This window comes from Triticum aestivum, chromosome 7D (genome assembly GCF_018294505.1).
Source record: "Triticum aestivum cultivar Chinese Spring chromosome 7D, IWGSC CS RefSeq v2.1, whole genome shotgun sequence".
Lineage (NCBI taxonomy): Eukaryota > Viridiplantae > Streptophyta > Magnoliopsida > Poales > Poaceae > Triticum > Triticum aestivum.
In genome coordinates, this window is record NC_057814.1 from 463667751 (window position 1) to 463682844 (window position 15094).

A 15094-nucleotide genomic window follows, 5' to 3' on the forward strand; every position below is an offset into this window, starting at 1 on the left:
CAGTCGATTTTCTGGCCCTTAGATTGTGCTTTAAGATTTGTGTAGTTTTTCTTTTTTCTGTCAAGTTTTGTTGGTCGTATTGGGCTGTTTGGATTCGACCGACCCTTGTTTTGGGTCTCCTTAGACTGGATTTTGGTGTGTGCATGCTTATTTTCATGTGTTTGTTTTTATTTTCCGCATGTGTATGCTTTCATTTTTTAATTTTTTAGTTGAGTTTTTTTTTCTTTATGTGTATTTTCAACATGAGTGTATGGCAAGAAGCCTGGATAGGCAATGGCCGATATATGATTATCACCCTTAGTATAACACATGGCCGATACATAATTATCGTCCTGAGAAATACAAATGGTTGATGGAGTGTTGACATCATCCTTAGAATAAACACGGTGCAAATTGTTTTTCGGCATTCAAGCTTTGCCCAAAAACAGGGGGGATGTGTTGACACAGATTTTGGCATGGTACGAGATGCAGTTAAGATGGCCTCAAATAAAAAAGTGTTTCAACATGAAAAGTTTCATATCATCAAATTGAGCAACTTTGATGTTCGCGTCATCACCATCCGACCTCATCTTAGGAGCCAAAACTGTGTTCAAAGTTTTTCAAATTTTATTTTCAGATCACCTTTTGGTTGATTACGCCCCCAAGACGTCCTCATATGAAAAATATTCTACATCAATTGTCTTCGTCCCGTCGAATCAGTTGATTTTGATATAAAAATCATCTCAATCCGAGTTCGTATGCAAAAGTTAGAGACAACACTCTGCGGACCTATCTTGAGTGAAAAAATGACGCGAGGGACCAGACACCCACCTAGGTGGTGTCTGATGGGTCGCATGAGTTATTCGGCCTTTGTCGGCTGAATGAAGCTTGTCGGCAAAAAAGTTGTCGGTCGAGTGAAAAACTTGCCGGCGTGGAAAGTTTGCTGAAGTGGAAAGTTTGCCGGCATGAAAAACTTGCCGGCGTGGAAGCTTGCCGTTCAAGTGAAAAGCTTGCCGACGTGGAAAGCTTACCGGCGTGAAAAGCTTGCCGACGTGAAAACCTTGCCGGCCAAGTGGAAACTGTCAAGGCTAATCCGACCAGAAGTTCAATAAGGGCTCAAAGAATTATCTAGATGGCCTCGGATGAAAAAGTGTTCTACATGAAAGTTGTGCATATCGTCGAAATGGTCAACTTTGCTTTTGGAGCCATCGTCGAAAAAGTGTTCTATATATGGCCTGTAAGATTGCTACAAAACTCGGACAACTAAGAAAACTACATGACCGAGTCCAACTAGAAGTTAAAGATGGCCCCGTAGGGTATTGAAGATGGCCTCTATTCGAAAAATGTTCAACATAAAAGTTGTTCTACTCCTAGAAACGGTTAAATTTTATTTTGGGCCCATCTTCATCCAAGGTCGTTTGTGACTTGTGAGACTCAAAACCGAACTGTTGTCTCAGACTTACCTAAATCCGAGCTCGGGTAATTTTGGAAAGATTTGGACGGGATTTGGAGTCCTTTTCTTGTACGGGGAGTCCAACCGCCCCTTATATATGTTGGGGGTGACAGTCAATTGAAACAACACAGTCGACATATCAATATACTACTTTTTCATCTATGTTTTATCTCTCCACCGTTTTCTCTCTCGCTCTTCGTGTTTGAGAGCTGCAAATCCCGAGGCTCTAGGGCGACCGAATCGACCGAGGGTAGCCCATAGCCGCCGCACTCCCTGACGGGGTCCCTCCCGGGCGTGCGGGGTTTCGGGTCTTCAAAAGCATCTGCCGACTGTGTTGCGTATCGTGTTGTCGGTCGGGTCTCCTTCGATGTGAGCTGCGGTGCATACCCCCCGGCGTCAAAGGTACACGTGACGTGTTCGTGTGTCAACACACTCTTTCTTTATCTTTTAATGGTAGTGCTTTTGCATGGTTTGCTTCGTTACCGCATGATTCTATTCGTGTATGGGCGCAGCTAGAGCAGAAATTTCGTGATCTCTTTTATAGCGGCGACATGAACTTAAATTGTCACATCTTACATCGATTAAGCAGAAAAATGATGAATCCATCTCCGATTGAGTCAAGGGATTTAGATATACAAAAAACCGGCATTATAGCTTGGTGATAACCAAGAGGGACTTTGCAGACCTTGTGCTTAATGGTTTGAGAACTCACATTAAAGAAAAACTAGAAGGCTATGAGTTTTTAAGTGTCAACGAGGTCTTGCAAAAATCTTTCGCTCGGGAAAGCCGAAGCAAAGATCTCAAGGGTGCATAGGTATAAAACCGATCGTCCTAAGATGAATATGGTTGAATATGATAGTGATCACTCGGACGATGAGAGTGACATGTGATGGAACTATGCCCTAGAGGCAATAATAAAATGGTTATTATTATATTTCCTAAATCATGATAAAGGTTTATTATTCATGCTAGAATTGTATTGATCGAAAACTTAAATACATGTGTGATCATGTCCCTAGTAAGCCTCTACTAGACTAGCTCGTTGATCAAAGATGGTTAAGGTTTCCTAACCATAGACATGTGTTGTCATTTGATAACGGGATCACATCATTAGGAGAATGATGTGATGGACAAGACCCATCTGTTAGCTTAGCATATTGATCGTTCAGTTTATTGCTATTGCTTTCTTCATGTCAAATACATATCCCTTCGACTATGAGATTATGCAATTCCCGGATATCGGAAGAATACCCTGTGTTCTATCAAACATCACAACATAACTGGGTGATCATAAAGATGCTCTACAGGTATCTCCGAAGGTGTTTGTTGAGTTGGCATAGATTGAGATTAGGATTTGTCACTCCGAGTATCGGAGAGGTATCTCTGGGCCCTCTCGGTAATACACATCATAAGCTTGCAAGCAAATGACTAAGGAGTTTAGTCACGAGGTGATGTATTATGAAACGAGTAAAGATACTTGCCGGTAACGAGATTGAACTAGGTATGAAGATACCGACGATCGAATCTCGGACAAGTAACATACCCATGGACAAAGGGAATTACGTATGTTGTCTTAACAGTTTGACCAATAAAGATCTTCGTAGAATATGTAGGAGCCAATATGGGCATCCAGGTTCCGCTATTGGTTATTGACCGGAGAGGCGTATCGGTCATGTCTACATAGTTCTCAAACCTGTAGGGTCCGCACGCTTAATGTTCGTTGACGATAGTGTTATATGAGTTATATGATTTGGTGACCGAATGTTGTTCGGAGTCCCGGATGAGATCATGGACATGATGAGGAGTCTTGAAATGGCCGAGAGGTAAAGATTGATATATAGGACGATGGTATTCAGACACCGGGAGAGTTTCGGAGTGCACCGGGTAGACATCGGGTCATCGGAAGGGGTTCCGAACACCCCCGGTAAGTGTATGGGCCTAATGGGCCAAAGGGGGGACATACCAGCCCCTGGTGTGCCCCTTCCATGGACAGCAGGCCCTAGGGGAAGGAAAGGGGAGGATGGCCCCTCCTTTTTCCCCCTCCTCAAGTGAGAAAGGAAAGGGGGGGGGGCACCCTCCCCTGCCTTTCCCTCGCACTTATACAAGGCAGGGGGAGGGCGCGGCTTGGGAGAGACCCCAAGTAGGATTCCTCCTACTTGGGTGCCCCCTTTGGCTGCTCCTCCCTCCCTCCCACCTATATATAGGTGGGAGGGGGTGCCTAGCACACAACAGACAATTGGCTAGCCGTGTGCGACGCCCCCCTCCACCGTTTGCACCTCGGTCATATTTTCGTAGTGCTTAGGCGAAGCCCTGCGGAGATCACTTCACCATCACCGTCACCATGACGTCATGCTATCGGAAATCATCTACTACATCGCCGTCTTGCTAGATCAAGAAGGCGGAGGACGTCACCGAGCTGAACGTGTGCAGAACGCGGAGGTGTCGTACGTTTGGTACTTGATCAGTTGGAGCGCGAAGAAGTTCGATTACATCAAACGCGTTGTTAAACGCTTCTGCTTACGGTCTACGAGGGTATGTAGACACACTCCCCCTGTCACGTTGCTATGCATCTCCTTGATAGATCTTGCGTGTGCGTATATTTTTTTTTGCTTTCCATGCAACGTTTCCCAACAATATGTATGCTACTCAATTTGTTTGGTCGCCCAAGGCCAAACCATTTACTTGCAATTTGATACGTCTCCAACGTATCTATAATTTTTGATTGTTCCATGTTGTTATATTATCAATCTTGGATGTTTTATAATCATTTTATAGTCATTTATATCATTTTTTGGTACTAACCTATTGACATAGTGCCAAGTGTTAGTTGATGTTTTCTACATGTTTTTTACATCGCAGGAAATCAGTATCAGATGGAGTCCAAATGCAACGAAACTTCACAGAGATTTTTTTGGACCAGAAGGAACATAATGGGCCCTGGCTGCGCCTGGGGGTGCCCCGAGGAGGGCACAACCCACCAGTGCGCGCCAGGAGGCCCAGGCGCGCCCTGGTGGGTTGTGCCCACCTCGGGTGCCCCCCGGACCACCTCTTTGATCTATAAATACCCCAATATTCCCAAAACCCTGGGGGAGTTGACGAAATATTCATCCAGCCGCCGCAGAGTCCAGAACCACCAGATCCAATCTAGACAGCATCTCGGATGGGGTTCACCACCTCCATTGGTGCCTCTCCGATGATGCGTGAGTAGTTCTTTGTAGACCTTCGGGTCCGTAGTTGGTAGCTAGATGGCTTCCTCTCTCTCGTTGAATTCTCAATACAATGGTCTCTTGGAGATCCATATGATGTAACTCTTTTTGTGGTGTGTTTGTTGGGATCAGATGAACTTTGAGTTTATGATCAGATCTATCTTTTTATATCCATGAAAGTTATTTGAGTTTCTTTGATCTCTTATATGCATGATTGCTTATAGCCTCGTATTTCTTCTCCAATATTTGGGTTTTGTTTGGCCAACTTGATCTATTTATCTTGCAATGGGAAGAGGTGCTTTGTAGTGGGTTCGATCTTACGGTGCTTGATCCCAGTGACAGAAGGGGAACCGACACATATGTATCGTAGCTACTAAGGTTAAAACGATGGGGTCTATCCTACATAGATAGATCTTGTCTACATCAATTCATCATTCTTATTGCATTACTCCGTTTTTCCATGAACTTAATACACTAGATGCATGTTGAATAGCGGTCGATGTGTGGAGTAATAGTAGTAGATGCAGGCAGGAGTCGGTCTACTAATCTTGGACGTGATGCCTATATAATGATCGTTTCCTGGATATCATCATGATTATTTGAAGTTCTATGAACTGCCCAACAGTAATTGTTCACCCATCATTTGCTATTTTTTTCGAGAGAAGCCACTAGTGAAACCTACGGCCCCCGGGTCTCTTTCTCATATATTTGCGATCTACTTTTCTTTTGCATTTATTTTCAGATCTATTAAACTAAAAATACAAAAATACTTTGCTACACTTTATTTTATTTGCGACCTATTTATTCAATCTATTACAACTTTCTCCCGTCCATGCACCGTTTCTGGCGCCGTTACCCGAAAGGGATTGACAACCCCTTTAACACATCAGGTTGCGAGGTGTTGTTATTTGTGTGCAGGGGCTGTTTACGCTGTGTTGCTTGGTTCTCCTATTGGTTCGATAACCTTGGTTTCATATCTGAGGGAAATATCTACCGCCGCTGTGCTGCATCATCCCTTCCTCTTTGGGGAAATACCGACGTAGTTTCAAGCGACATCAAAAGGAATTTCTGGCGCCGTTGCCGGGGAGGATCTTCAACATATACCAGGTTCCTAATCACAAATCTCATCTCCTCGCAATTTACATTATTTGCCATTTGCCTCTCGTTTTCCTCTCTCCCACTTCACAAAAATTTGCCGTTTTATTCGCCTCTTTTTTTTTCCGTTCGCCGTTTTCTTGTCGGATCTGTTTTTGAGTGCAATCTTGTTGTGTGGTCATCATGACTCAAGAGAACACCAAGTTATGTGATTTCTCAAATACCAACAACAATGATTTTATTGGCACTCCGATTGCTCCTCCCGCCACTACTGCGGAGTCTTGTGATATTAATACTGCTTTGCTGAATCTTGATATGAAAGATCAATTTTCCGGTAATCCTAATGAGGATGCCGCGTCCCATCTTAATACCTTTGTGGATTTATGCGATATGCAAAAGAAAAAATATGTGGACAATGATGTTGTGAAGATGAAATTATTTCGGTTTTCTTTGCATGATTCTGCAAAAATTTGGTTCTCTTCTTTGCCTTGCAATAGTATCGATTCTTGGAATAAGTGCAAAGATGCTTTTATCACTAAGTATTTTCCGCCCGCAAAAATTATTTCCCTTAGAACCCAGATCATGAATTTCAAGCAACTTGAACATGAGCATGTTGCACAATCTTGGGAAAGGATGAAAATGATGCTAAGGAATTGCCCAACTCATGGGTTAAATCTTTGGATGATCATACAAAAAATTTATGCGCGGTTGAATTTTGTTTCTCGTAATCTTTTAGATTCCGCCGTGGGTGGTACTTTTATGGAAATTACTTTGGGTGAAGCCAGCAAATTTCTTGATAATATCATGGCAAATTATTAACAATGGCATACCGAAAGAGCTCCTACTAGTAAAAAAGTTAATTCTGTTGAAGAAATTTCTTCTTTGAGTGAAAAAGTTGATGCTCTTATGAAATTGGTTGCTAGTAAAAGTGCTCCTATTGATTTTAATGATACGCCTTTGTCTACTTTGATTGAGCAAAATAATGATGCCATAGATGTGAATTTTATCTCTCGAAATAATTTCAACAACAATGCTTATAGAGGTAATTTTAATCCTAGGCCTTTTCCTAGTAATTCCTCTAATAATTATGGTAATTCCTATGGAAATCAATCTTATAATAATAATAGGAACACCTCTGATCTTGAGAATAATATTAAATAATTTATCAACACGCAAAAAGTTTTCAACACTTCTGTAGAAGAAAAGTTGAGTAAGATTGATGATTTGTCTAGAAGTGTTGATAGAATTGCTCATGATGTGGAAAATCTCAAGATGAAAATTTTTGCGCCTAAGGTTGATGAATCAATTAAAGCTCTTTATGTTTCTATGGATGAAAGTAAGAAAAGAACCGCTATGCTTAGAGCTAAAAGAGAATTTTTAGAAAAAGCGTTTTCTAGTGATTACTTTCGCAAAAGTGGTGAAGATCTTAAAATGATTGGTGTTTCTTCTATTGATTCCTTGTTTAGTAAAGTTAAGATTGATGATAAAGGGACTGCAGAAGAGTCAACTTTAGCTAGAAGGCGTCCCGATGATTCGGCGGTGAAAATCTTGTTGAGAAAATTGATAAAAGTGGGTTTGGAGAGGTCAAAACTTTAACTAGTGATGTGCCCACTCTTTTGGATTACAAAGACTTTAATTATGATAGTTTCTCTTTGATTGATTGTATTTCTTTGTTGCAATCCATGATAAATTCACCCCATGCTTATGAACAAAATAAAGCTTTTACTAAACATATTGTTGATGCCATGATGAAAGCTTTTGAAGAAAAATTGGAATTGGAAGTTTCAATTCCTAGAAAATTGCATGATGAATGGGAACCTACTATCAAAGTCAAGATTAAAAATTATGAGTGTTTTGCTTTGTGTGACTTGGGTGCTAGTGTTTCAACAATTCCGAAATCTTTATGTGATGTGCTTGGTCTTACCGACATTGAATCGTGTTCTTTGAATTTGCACTTGGCGGATTCTACTATTAAAAAGCCTATGGGAAGAATTAATGATGTTCTTATTCTTGCAAATAGGAATTATATTCCCATAGATTTTATTGTTCTAGATATTGATTGCAATCCGTCTTGTCCAATTATTCTTAGTAGACCGTTTTTACGCACTATCGGTGCCGTGATTGATATTAAAGAAGGCAATTTCAAGTTCCAATTTTCTTTGAGGAAAGGTATGGAACATTTTCCTAGAACAAGAATTAGGCCACCATATGAATCAATCATGAGGGCATCTTATGGATCTCGAACCAAGGATGACAAAACTTAGATCCTTGCTTTATGCCTAGCTAAGGGCGTAAAACTATAGCGCTTGTTGGGAGGCAACCCAATGAATAAAATTTATTTTTGCTTTTTGCTTTCTGTTCTTGTGTGTTTGCACAATTATCCTACTGTTATGATTGTGTTTTAATTAGTGTTTGTGCCAAGTAAAGCCTTTAGGATCTTCTTGGGTGATAGTTGTTTGATCTTGCTGAAAAACAGAAACTTACACGCTCATGAAAACAATTGTTAAAAATCACCAGAACGTGATAAAATGCCAATTCTTTTTCCAGAAGATTAATATACAAATTACCCTGGTCGTCCTAATTTTTCAGGATTTTTGGAGTTACAGAAGTATTCGAAATAGTCAGATTGCTACAGACTGTTCTGTTTTGACAGATTCTGTTTTCTTTGTGTTGTGTGCTTATTTTAATGGCTCTATGGTTTTCTTTGATGAGTTTTTGCCATAGAAAAGTTGGAATACAGTAGATATAATGCAAAACAAAACATGAATTGGTTTGATACAGTACTTATAGTAGTGGTTTGCTTTCTTATACTAACGGATCTCACGAAGGTTTTGTTGAGTTTTGTGTGATTGAAGTTTTCAAGTTTTGGGTTATCTTACGACGGATGAAGGAAGGATAGAAGAGCCTAAGCTTGGGGATGCCCCGGCATCCCAAGCTATTATCCAAAAATGAGCAACCAACTAAGCTTGAGGATGCCCCCGAGTGGCATCCCCTCTTTCTTCTAACGACCATCGGTATTTTACTCGAAGCTATATTTTTATTCGTCACATACTATGTGTTTTGCTTGGAGCGTCTTGTATGATATGAGTCTTTGCTTGTTTTATTTTGTGTTTTAAATCTTGACCCCTTTTTGGACACACCTATTTGAGAGAGCCAAAATTTATGTCATGACTTGTTAGAATTGCTCTCTATGCTTCACTTCAATTTTTATGAGCTATGGACTTGCTCTAGTGCTTCACTTATATCTTTTTGAGCACGTTGTGCTTTAGTATTTTTGAAGAAATGCTCTCCTGATTCACTTAGATTTATTTGAGAGTTAGTAAAAATTTCAAGAAATTCTCTCTTGCTTCACTTAAATTATTTTGAGAGAAATAAAAAAATTTATGCTCATGATCTTCACTTATATTTGTTTGAGCTTGTAAAAAGCAACACATGAAAATTAGTCCCAAAGTGATAGATATCCAAGAAGGATATAATAAAAACTTTCATGAAGATCATTGGACAAAATAAACTTGATTCTTAGTAATAGTTGAGATATGATGATGTGATATGTGAGTTATGTTGATGAGTCATTATGCTTTAGTAAGAATATTGGTGTTAAGGTTTGTGATTCCCTATGCAAGCACGAAAGTCAATAGTCATGCAATGAAATTACATCCTACTTGTGGTGCATTATTCGGTGTTAATTATGCTTAATGCTTGCTTATGAGATTATTCGTTTCTTTTCGTGAATACGCAAAGCTTGCGTATCTTTCATTGATAGATATGATAGAACACAAGGTAGGGCATTACACTATGAGGCGTACACGAGAGAACGGCGCTAAGCGCAATGCCAGAGCAGCAGGAGCCGGGGCTGCTCGACCCAAAACAAAAGGAATTAGCCTATGCCTACAATGTTGTGCAAACCGTTGGCTCCGGCGGTAGCCCGAAGCAATGCCTCCTGGCGAATCGTCTCGAAAAGGCTGGTGGTGGAGGGACGAAGACCGTCGAAGACGCAACCGTTCCGATGCTTCCATAGCTCCCAAGACGTGAGCATCACAAGGGAGTTGAAGCCTTTACGCGCGCTCGTGGGAAGGGAATTGCGGGAGTGCTCCCACCAAGAGAGAAAATCTGCTCCAGGGTCCGGTGGGGGGATGGGTAGTCGGCACCAGGAGAGGGTATCGAACCAAACTTGTCGCGAGAAGGGGCAGCGAGCGAGGATGTGCTGGATGCATTCGGTGCCCTGATCACAGAAAAGGCATGAGTCGGCGTGCGGGAGGTTGTGGCGTGCCAGCCTAGCAGCCATCCAGCAGCGATCGAGGGCGGCGAGCCAGAGAAAAATCTTCACGCAGGTGGGCGCCCAAGACCTCCAGATGGGGCGCCAGTGGGGATCGCGGATGGAGCCGACAAACAGCTACTCATAGCATGACTTGGCCGAGTAGTGGCCAGACTCCGTCCAGCGCCAGCGGATCGCATTGGGAGCGTTAGAGAGCTGGACGAGCTGCACTTGACTCCACAGCTCCACATACTGCAGCAGCGCCAAAGGGCCAAGAGCGCCCTGGATGTCCTGGACCCAGGTCCTCTGGTGAAGGCCATCACGCACCAAGCGGTTCTTGCGGCGTCCGCGCGGGACAAGGTCGAAGACAAGGGGGGCGATCTCCACCGCCGTGCGCCCATTGATCCAGTGGTTCAGCCAGAATCTGCAGGACGAACCGTCCCCCACGGCCCAAACGGTGGAGGCCCGGAACACGGCGGCCACCTCGGGATCGGAGGGGAGGTGAAGGTGCTGCCACGGCCTCGCCTCGTCCGTGCGCTGGAGCCAGAGCCAACGGACGCGAAGCACGATGCCGGCACGGTGAAGGTCACGGACGCCCAAGCCACCATAAGAGAGCGGCCGGCACACCCTTGGCCAGGCGACGAGGCAGTGTCCACCACGGGCATCCTTGCGGCCAATCCATAGAAAGCTGCGGATGATCTTGTTGGCCTGGCCAAGGATGCTCTTGTTCAAGGCCATGGCCATGAGGAGGTGCATGTGCATGGCGCAGAGGACGTGTCTAACCAAGACAAGCCGCTCACCACGCGAGAGCATGGAGCCACGCCAAGTGGAAAGCTTGCGCGCCAGCTTGTCGATCAGGGGCAGAAGCGCAGAAGTGGGGATCTTCCTCACCGAGAGTGGAATGCCGAGGTAGGTGGTAGGGAATTGCAATACCGGGCAGCGTAAAGTCTGCGAGGTGGCGGCCAGTTGCTCGGGGGAGCTACAAATCGGGAGTGCGGCGCACTTGGAGAAGTTGGTATGCATCCCGGAGGCTTCGCCAAAGACCCGCAGAATCTCGCGGATGGCGCTGAGGTCGGTGCTGTCTGGACGGCAAAAGACTACCACGTCATCCGCGTAGAGCGAGATGCTGGAGGTCGCATGCCGTGTGGTGAGCCTCTGGAGAACGCCGCGAGCCGCGGCCTGGGTGATCAGCGAGTTGAGCACGTTGATGACGAGGACGAAGAGCATCGGAGAGACAGGGTCACCTTGGCGGAGTCCGCACACGTGGCCGATAGGATTACCGGGCCTCCCGTTGATGAACACACGGGTCGACACCGTGGAGAGGAGGATCGAGATCCATTCACGCCACCGCCACCTGAAGCCAAGGTGGGAGAGGGTGTCAAGCAAGAAGGCCCACGAGACCGAGTCGAAGGCACGCACAATGTCGAGCTTGAGGAGAACGCGCGGCATCTTCAAGTTGTGCAGGAGCCGGGCGGTCTGCTGAACGAGCAGAAAGTTGTCGTGGATGCATCGTCCGGCGATGAATGCGCTTTGGTTGGTGGAGACCATCATGCAGAGCTTCGGCGCGAGCCGAAGGGAGAGCACCTTGGCGAACAGCTTGGCGAAGAGGTGGATCAAGCTGATCGGATGGAAATCGTTGAGCGTGGCAGCGTCGGGTCTCTTCGGAAGGAGAGTGATGAAGGCCTCGTTGAGCTTCTAAAAACCGCAGCCGTTGAGCAGGTAGAGCTTGTCAAAGGCGGCGCAGAAGTCGCCCTTGATGGTCGGCCAACAACATCAAAGAAATTCGGCCGTGAACCCGTCCGGCCCCAGCGCCTTGCCAGAGGGTAGGCACTTGATCGCTGCCCAAATTCCATCCTCGGAGAAGGGGTTGTCCAGAGCGGAGAGGTCGAACGCGCCCTGGTGAACATCCTGAAGGTTGATCGAGGTGGTGCGCGCATCTGCGGTGCCAAGGATGCGGGAGAAGTGCTCGAAAGCGGCCGAAGCCATGGCATCGGGGTCGGAGATGGTGCTGCCCTCCACTTGCAGAGAGAAGATGTGGTTTCGTTGCTTCCTGTGGGAGGCGTGGATGCGGAGCTGGCCTCGCCATTCTTGAGCCAGGAGAACCGCGTGCACTGGCGAGCGATGGAGCGGTCGAGGCTAGCGAGGCCAAGATAAGCCGCCTTCAGCTTGCGGCGAAGCCAGGTCTCGGGCGCAGACAGGGGGCGCAGATCCTGGGCCGCGTCAAGGCGGGCGATCAGCTCGCGGGCCACCTGAAGCTGCAGCGCAATGTGGCCCACCTTGCGCGCACTCCAGCTTTGGAGCCGACGGGCAGTGGCTTGCATACGCGCGACGATCCGACGAAAGGGATCAGGATCGGGCAGAGAGGAGTGCCAGGCTTGAGAAACGACATCCTGGAAGCCCTCTAGCTGCGGCCAGAAACGCTCGAACTGAAAGCGGCGTGCGCCCGGGGCGCGCATGGAGCAGTCTAAGAGCAGAGGATAGTGGTCGGAGGCGGCAGAAGAGAGGCAGCGAATTTCTTGGTTGGTAGCTTCTCAATCTTTTGCTAGCCTTCATTTTGCACTAAGTATGATCTCTACTTGTGCATCCAAAATTCTTTAAACCAGTTTTTCCATATGAGTCCACTATATCTACCTATATGCGGTATTCTTTTGCCGTTCTAAGCAAATTTGCATGTGCCATCTATAATTTTCAAAATAAACTTCTCTTTTGTGTGTTCGTTTCGCTCGCGGAGCGGTGAGGGGTGGCTAATATTTTCCATGCTGGATGTGTTATTCTCACGATGAGTTTTTATTCACTTGTCATTGCACAAGAATAAGGCAAAGGTTTTAGGGATGCCCAGACCTGAAATGAAAAAATGAATTTACTTTATGTTGTCAAATAATAAATTCCTTGGAAAGTGTTGGTATGGGGGGCAACCGTGGATACAGCTAGCCATGGAAAGTGAAAGTATGGTGAAAATAGGAATAAACTTTATTTTCTATTTGGGAACCGCCTATGATATATCTAGCATGGAAAGTGTTGGGAACTCTAAGTCATTTTCGTTGGTGGGATGGATACACCTCCCAAAATGTTTTTATCTCTAAATTGTTCGCTTTGAGCTCTGGTACCTCTACAAATCCCTACTTCCCTCTGCGAAGTACCTTTCTTTTGACTTTAGGCAATTTTTATTTTTGAATTTGAGTCTCCACCTTCTCTTATAAAAGCACCAACTGGGAGGCAATATGATCGTACTTGAGTATTGGGTGTAGCTAATATGCGAGTGTGTTTCGTGAATGGATCAATGGTTGAGCATGATGGTCTAGGGATAACTTATTTAGCGTTGATATTTTGAAAGACATGGTTGCTTGTTGATATCCTTGAGTATCTAAATTATCATGTCAAAACTAGACTATTGCTTTGAATCACATAAAAGTCCAAATGTCCATGCTATAAAGAAAAGAATATGATATGACATGTTAGGCAGCATTCCACATCAAAAATTCTGTTTTTATCACTTACCTACTCAAGGACGAGTAGGAGTTAAGCTTGGGGATGCTGATACGTCTCTAATGTATCTATAATTTTTGATTGTTCCATGCTATTATATTATCAATCTTGGATGTTTTATAATCATTTTATAGTCATTTTATATCATTTTTTTGTACTAACCTATTGACATAGTGCCAAGTGCCAGTTGATGTTTTCTGCATGTTTTTACATCGCAGGAAATCAATATCAGAAGGAGTCCAAATGCAACGACACTTCACAAAGATTTTTCTGGACCAGAAGGAACATAATGGGCCCTGGTTGCGCCTGGGAGGTGCCCCGAGGAGGGCACAAGCCACCAGGGCGCGCCAGGAGGCCCAGGCGCGCCCTGGTGGGTTGTGCCCACCTGGGGTGCCCCCGGACCGCCTCTTTGCTCTATAGATACCCCAATATTCCCAAAACCCTGTGGGAGTCGATGAAATATTCATCCAGCCGTCGCAGAGTCCAGAACCACCAGATCCAATCTAGACACCATCTCGGATGGGGTTCACCACCACCATTGGTGCCTCTCTGATGATGCATGAGTAGTTCTTTGTAGACCTTCGGGTCCGTAGTTAGTAGCTAGATGGTTCCTCTCTCTCGCTGCATTCTCAATACAATGATCTCTTGGATTTCCATATGATGTAACTCTTTTTGCGGTGTGTGTGTTGGGATCGAATGAACTTTGAGTTTATGATCAGATCTATCTTTTTATATCCATGAAAGTTATTTGAGTTTCTTTGATCTCTTATATGCACGATTGCTTATAGCCTCGTATTTATTCTTTGACATTTGGGTTTTGTTTGGACAACTTGATCTACTTATCTTGCAATGGGAAGAGGTGCTTTGTAGTGGGTTCGATCTTACGGTGCTTGATCCCAGTGACAGAAGGGGATCCGACACGTATGTATCGTTTCTACTAAAGATAAAACGATGGGGTCTATCTCTACATAGATAGATCTTGTCTACATCATGTCATCATTCTTATTGCATTACTCCGTTTTCCACGAACTTAATACAGTAGATGCATGCTGGATAGCGGTCGATGTGTGGAGTAATAGTAGTAGATGCAGGTAGGAGTCGGTCTACTAATGTTGGACGTGATGCCTATGTAATGATCATTGCTTGGATATCGTCATGATTATTTGAAGTTCTATCAATTGCCCAACAGTAATTTGTTCACCCACCGTTTGCTATTTTTCTCGAGAGAAGTCACTAGTGAAACCTACGGCCCCCGGGTCTCTTTCTCATATATTTGCCTTTGCGATCTACTTTTCTTTTGCATTTATTTTCAGATCTATTTTGTAACACCTCAAGTGTCATGCTACAGTAAACTCCTATTAATGGTGCCACATCATCATAATTAAATTTTGCTAATCATCACTTTGTCCCAAACCTACCTCAAATTCAAAATTAAAAAAAAAGTCAAAATTATTTCTCCTCAAGCTATAAAACTAAAATGTTCGAATAGTTCTATACAATTTCCCTCATGAATGCCATGTTGAAACCAACATGGTTTGACTCACAAATAAATTCCTAGGAAATTAATAAGTGGCCCAAAGCATTTAAATTGGCTTTTTCAAAATAAGCAAATATTTATAA